Genomic DNA, 7,149 nt, shown 5'->3' with positions numbered 1-7,149 from the left:
GACTGCAAATCATGGAACCCGGTTAACTTGTGTCCCTTTAACTCTGCCTTCAATTTCACTCGCATAACGTTCGCATCGCAACAAGTTTTAATTGGTCTGCCGCATCTCTTATCATCCTGAAGTTCTTCTCTACCCTCACAGAAGTGTATGTGTCACTTATAAACTAAGGAATAAGACACTTTTGTTTGTTCCAGATACAATTTCCATGTTTTCTTTAGTTTGTTTTGGCGTCATACCAAGATTTACACAGACCTTAATAACTGCCCTCTGCTCCAACAACGTCGTGCTCCTCTCTGGTGACACACCCCTGTCTCCATTAACATCTCGAAATAGTAGCGACGCTTGTTTTTTTAAATGTTCTATAAACGATATGAAGGAACGTTGCCGTCAATTTCATATTTTAAAGAAGCACGCCAAAATAAGGACAATTTTTAAGTATTTCAAAATGATAAATATAACTTTTTTTGAGCTGCGGCGTTCGTACGGTATAGGGTTGCTATGGCGATACATATAATGAACAAAATGAGATTTATTTTAAAAAAATCACAATATATTTGAATAGTATTAAATTCTACTCCTAAATAGCAAAAAATCTTTATAATATCATGATTAATTATAAAGTTATTAAAAGTGTCCATGAATATATTGATCAACCCTCGTAAAAAATGAAATAAATGTTGACTTTTCACTGTTTTGATTCTTCTGAAAAAAAAAATGATTGTAATATATTGGTCAATTTTATACCCTTATTTGAATTTTGACGAGGATTATTTGCATTATAACGCTTAATTCAAGCTGAAAAAAAGAGAAAATTCCAAAGAAATTGTTTATATCATATTTTTACTCCCTTTCTTCATAATTAAAGTTTCGATTGTGCATAAAAAGGTAACGCATATTCGAAAAAGGTAACATCCTAAGCATACCGGTAAAATCTATTGACAGCTACGAATATGTTGATAGATCTATGAAAATGATTTCATTTTTTATTTTTTGTTTTTATTTACGAAACTTTTTCTTTTTATACGCCCGTGCGTATTGGCGTATCGGTAGGTACGCCACTGGATGTAACGCCAATTATGTAAATCAAATTGTGTATAAAAATTGTAAATAGTGTATAAAGCTATATATCTGCTGCCAAAAATTATTGTTTGAATTAAAAAAAACAAAAGAATACTTCCAAAATGCTTGTATGAAATAAACATGGTAGATTATTGACTTAAATGGCGAATGATGCATGTACAAAATCATTGCTAAAAGGATAAAACCCTACTTAAACTAGCAAATAATATTTTGTTCCGGAACATTTTATCATGTCTAAATACAATTTTCATGTGTGATATTCAGTCATGTAGGTAAAAACAAGCCTTTATGAAATTTTGAACATGTATGGCGGCTATCTTGGATTTTTTCGGCCATATTGGATTTTCAGAAATGGGGCCAATGCTAATCTTTTTTATATAGCCCAAAGTTTATCTGTACCATGTTTGGTGCTTTTTCCATTTTCTTAAGTATCTTTCCATAAATTGACTGGACTAATGTAACAGAGACATTCTATGTATTCTATTTTTTCGGGAATCAACTATATAATAATGGAACCAATATAATTTTACAGTTTTGATAAATTTTATAAAAATATTTCATAAGATATAGATTTATACCCTTTTAAATAATGAACTGTTTTACCTTTCTTAAAAACTTAGTAGATTTTTCTCGAGATTTATTCCCTTGAAATATCTGCCGGCATGCAGCTCTAAAAAGCATGAAATAAATAGGAAATGTTTTTGCCTGTCATATCAAATCATATTTCATTTGTTGACATAAGCCGGTACTTATGGCTACGGCACTTGTGTAGATAGTTCATTTAAGATTCACTCGATATCAAGCTATACCTAATTATACTATAGACTATAGTATCAACTTGATGTCGTGTATCACAGGTCTGTTACTATCAAACTTAGCAGAATCATCAGTTAATATTCATTATGCTACATACATAGATATAAAGAAATTCCAACGTCGGAGATAAAATGAATATTTAGTAATCAAATAATGCATTAACTACGGTAAACAACATTTGCAACAGTAATATTGGATACCGTATTTGATGCATTATTTGATTATTAAATATTCAATCTGAATACAGGCTCTGTGAAACCCCTAGGTTGTCACTTTCAACTGAAACATATTTTATTCGTCCGTTTAAAAATTTTATACAGAAACTCTTTATATCTTGTTCAGTAAAATGTGGGATTTCGTCGGTTTTGATCGGTTGTTAAGGCATGACCACCCTAACAGGCACTGTAAGGAATATACCTTAAAGTACACCTGTATGCAAAATTTAAACACTCTTTACAGTACGGAAATCGAGTTATGGCCATATTTCTGAACTGAAGCTAGAGTGTATTGAAGGCCCTTTCTCAGAAATAAGGCACTTAAAATAATCTACAATATCATCCTTATGAAAAACGGTTTTCTATTAATTGTTGGTAAGATTCAGCAAACAATCCACATAAATAAAAGTTATTTTTTTTCTAATCAAAATTCATGAAATATTTATAAAAATGTTTCCCTACTTCACCAATTTTTAACACGATTTTCACCATTTTCCTACTTAGGGAGCCTTAAACCCCTTAAGTTTACCCAAATGAGTGACTGATTTTTTAAAGTTTGCCTAAATTTCCTAAAAAGTATATTGGTTGATCTTGTAAGTTATTAAATACTTTTACCGTCTAGTTTTGATTTTATTACACTTTGAACATATTAGGTGCCATATTTATTATCAGATTTAGCATTATTAAGGCAACAAATACCTATATTAATTAAAAAATAAAAATCAAACACTTTTTTCTTCCCAAAAGGGATATGAGATATACATAATAAATGTTAAAATGAAATAATAGAATAAAAAAGTTGCCCTTCTGGGGTTTGAAGCCCAAGTTTTAATGTAGTTGTCAGTAGTATGCAGTATGCGTTATGATGGCCATACATTAATATGGATTCAGTTTGTGATCGATCGGATGTCGAAATATTGGTCGGTCTATTTCTTAGACGCCAATCGGTTTTCTTGTTAGACCCTTTTGATCGGGAACCGTTTTGACTTCGTAATTCGATTGGTAATGTCGGGTGCTTTTCAGTATGAAATAGTTATTGTTTCAGTTTCGGCAGTAGTTAATTGCACGTTACATTAGACTGATAATATCTGACAATTATACTTACCAGCAACCAATGAAGAGTTTGTTCAATCGGTTTAACACTTGTTACAAATGGCCGATTACCAAAATTCAAATCACGTAATTGTGCAATTTGTACATACACGTCATTCCATAGAACAGCCAATGAAAACCTCCCAGACCGATATTAATCTTTAAATGAATATATAAGTAGACCAATATGTTAACCATTTAGTTTGTAATTTATGATTTTTTACATTCATCTGTCAGGCTAAGGACATGAAAAGAAAAAGATCGTATCAGAAAATTCATATACGTTTATAAAAGTAGACCAATAATACATCATATACTTAATATTCAGTTTAAAGCCAACTTATTCTTCCCTCCTTAATAGAAAAGGCTCTCATAAACACTATTCCCTTTTAAATAAATATTCTACTTTAACTTATTTGTCTGCAGTTCATTTTTAAAAATCATATTTTAGTGTGCATATGTTGAGTAAAATCTATTATAATTATGTAAATTGGAAAAAAGATGTTTATTGGTATGGGCTTTTTTGCCTAATGGAATGTTGAATAAAACTTTGTAAAATGTCAGCGTGTTATTACATACCTACTATCCATTCAAACGTTTAAAATCAGGTTATTTAAACAAAATTTGTTTACAGCGACATTTTTATGCGATAATAATTTAATTGAAATTAATTGTTCACTACCCGTGAAAATATTAATCAAATTCAAGCTTTATTACATTAAATTTCAATTGTAGATCGAACTTTATATACCTGAATTCATTTTATACTTTCTTACTGACAATAAGTAGATTTTTGTTTGCGATTTGCGAGATAAATAAAAGTACTTTTTACTCCAAAAGGTAACAAGTAGTAGTTTTGAGGATAAAGCATCAAATTGCCGGAGAGAAAAATGATTGTATTAACATAACATAACATAACACAACATAACATAACATAACATAACACAACATAACATAACATAACATAATATTTATTCAGCATTAAATGTTACAACATTTATAGCCATTTCAATATATAATACAAACATATAAGGGCAAGTACATGGTTAACAGAGAATTATATACAAATGATTTATACAAATTAATCTTAAATTTTTTTTTTAACAGAGTGAACATAATTGATTTTTAAAGTCTTTCCTTAACAATATTTTTCATCATTATTACCATTTATCTGTTGTGTTATTTCTATAGTAAAACATATTACAAATAATATTTTCTCTCGTTACGAGCAACATTTGTGTTTATTGAAACAATTCAAATATGGACCGGTTGGAGATCCATTTCATTGTGTTTATATTAACTTAAGTTTTGACATAGTAGACACAAGTTCGAACCTTGGACAAATCCTGTTTGCTGTTTTCATAAATTGATTATTTATTATATATTTTAACTATATGAAACATAAGTTGATATTTCGTGTGTTTCATTTCTAGCATTTATTTTTAATTCATAATTTCGATTATTTTTTATTCCCGAGTGTACGACTTTACATTGTGATTTGCAGGCATAACACATAATGGTCAAGTTTTGAAAAATATAAACAAATAATACAAGAAAAAAATCAAAAAAATCACTAGACCGAACCTTCAGTCTTCAATTTGAAACTAACTGAAAATCTACTATTCTACTTTTTATTATAACCATTTAATACATGTTGTTAAGACCAGAGCTCAAGTGAGAATGACTCAGGTATCAGAGAGGCATGATCATATAACATAGCATTAATGAATATCAAGTAAAGGGAAGTAATCCCATTAACTGTACAACTAAACATGTAAAGAGTTATCTGATCTTGATATCATAACAAAATCTAACGCCTTGCCATCCAGGCTTGTAAGGCAAGTGATATATGCTGGTAATTCTACTTGTTATTCTACTTTTTACATATACCGTTGTACCATACATCGAAATCCATATAGTTTACTTCAAAATCCGATAATTACCAACAAATAATTACCGATCATCGAATACTTGCCAAGTGACTACGAAAATATATATGTTAAATTATTGCGCGAAACAATACAATTCTACTGTAAAAGAGGTGTCTGCATAAAAAAATCATTTTTATGCGCTATCGAAAAAATATATGATTTATTTGAAATCAATATTTCTGTCATTACACACGATATAGTTAACATTTAATTGCTTTTTAGTGCGATAAACTATCAACACAAAGCTAGTTTATTAGTTTTCTCTATTTATCTAATACGATTCTTTTCCCATATGGAAACATGCGCGACGGAAATCGACGGAATAGATTACCATTATATATTTTAATAAAGTGCCTCTTAAGCATAAAATTATTTTGTGATGTTCAACTTAAACTAAACTATTAAACGTTCTAGAAAGGGTGTCAGAATAATCATTGAGTTTCACTGTAGATATTTTATTTACAAAGAGTTAATGTTTTTCTACGGCGATACACTGAAGTGTATCATTTTGTACAATTATTGACTAGTGAGCCATTGAATATGAGTCTCAGTCTATTTTTAGACTGGGAAAATCCCAGTGAATATGATTTTATAAAAAGTTCTGTTGACAACTGTTTAGACCAATGAGATTGCAGCTATATTAAGATAATAATTAAATGTAAACCTGTTGCTGTGCGTATATTAAACTCTTTAACATGTGATTGTCAAATTCGTTATAACAAAAATGCGAAAATATGCGAGTTTTGAGAGAGATTTTACATCAGTTTAGGAGAGACACACTGATAGTGTGTAGCGTTTATTTTCTTTTTTGTTGAGAAGAGAATTTGTCGTTTTGTTGATTTGTTGAAGTTCATTGAATGTTATTGTGGTGATCTTTATTGATCAAGGTTTATTGGTTGTAATTAGTTGTTGAGTTATATCTGTTTGGTAATAAATATTTTGTTGAAATTGGTTGAATGTTTGTCTGGTCAAGATTATATTAGTTGATATTATTTAAATATTGGGTGCTTCAGTTTAAGTTGTTTCCTGATGATGGTTAGATTTTGTAAAGATAATATTGTTGTTTGAATGTTTGTGGTTTATACTGTATCTTAGAGTTGTAAAATATTCATATGTGTGTTCTTAATTTTGTGGTGATTTTATTGTTCTGTTTGATCATAAGTTGTTTAGAGCTTGGGCTCGCCAGGTGTCTAGTATTGTTTTGTATAAAAGACGTTTACGTGAAAAGATATTTATAAGTGGTTGATAAATGACGTGTGTTTATTTTGGGTGTTAATAATGATCAGAGCTCTTTGTTTTGGGTGTAAATAATAATTAGAGTTTGTTGCTTAAATATATATATATTGATTTGAGACAGAAAAAGATAAAAAATACCTTAAACAAGAGGGCCATGATGGCCCTGAAGTCGCTCACCTGTATATAGGCCCCCAGAGCGGGGCCAGTTTAAACCCCAGGGCTTTTATTTGAACAAACTTGGTAGACACCCATTAGAAGATGTTTCATGCTAAACATCTTAGGTCTAGCTAGTCAAGTTTTTTCTTTACACATATAGTTAAAAACAATGACACACCTGGGGCAGGGCCAATTTTGACCAAAGGGCTTTTATTTGAACAATCTTTGTAGACACTTGCTAGAAAATGTCTCATGCTTAATATCTAAACTCTAGCTATACAGGTTTTTTTCAAAGAAGATTTTTAAGTTTTTGCTATACACATATAAGGAAAATCAATGTCCCCCGGGGCGGGCCAATTTTGACCCCAGGGCTTTTATTTGAACAAGCTTTGTAGACACTCACTAGAAGATGCTTCGTGCTTAATATCTAAACTCTAGCTATTTGAGTTGTTTCAAAGAAGATTTTTAAGTTTTTGTTATACACATATAAGGAAAATGAATGACCCCCGGGGCGGGTCCAATTTGACCCCAGGGCTTTTTTTTTAACAAACTTGGTAGACACTCACTAGAAGATGTTTCATGCTTAGTATCTTAACTCTACTAGCTCTTTGGGTTGTTTAGAA

Source organism: Ruditapes philippinarum, unplaced genomic scaffold (assembly GCF_026571515.1).
Source record: "Ruditapes philippinarum isolate M1 unplaced genomic scaffold, ASM2657151v2 ctg1726_1_1_1_1, whole genome shotgun sequence".
Classification (NCBI taxonomy): domain Eukaryota; kingdom Metazoa; phylum Mollusca; class Bivalvia; order Venerida; family Veneridae; genus Ruditapes; species Ruditapes philippinarum.
This window is presented reverse-complemented; position numbering follows the sequence as displayed.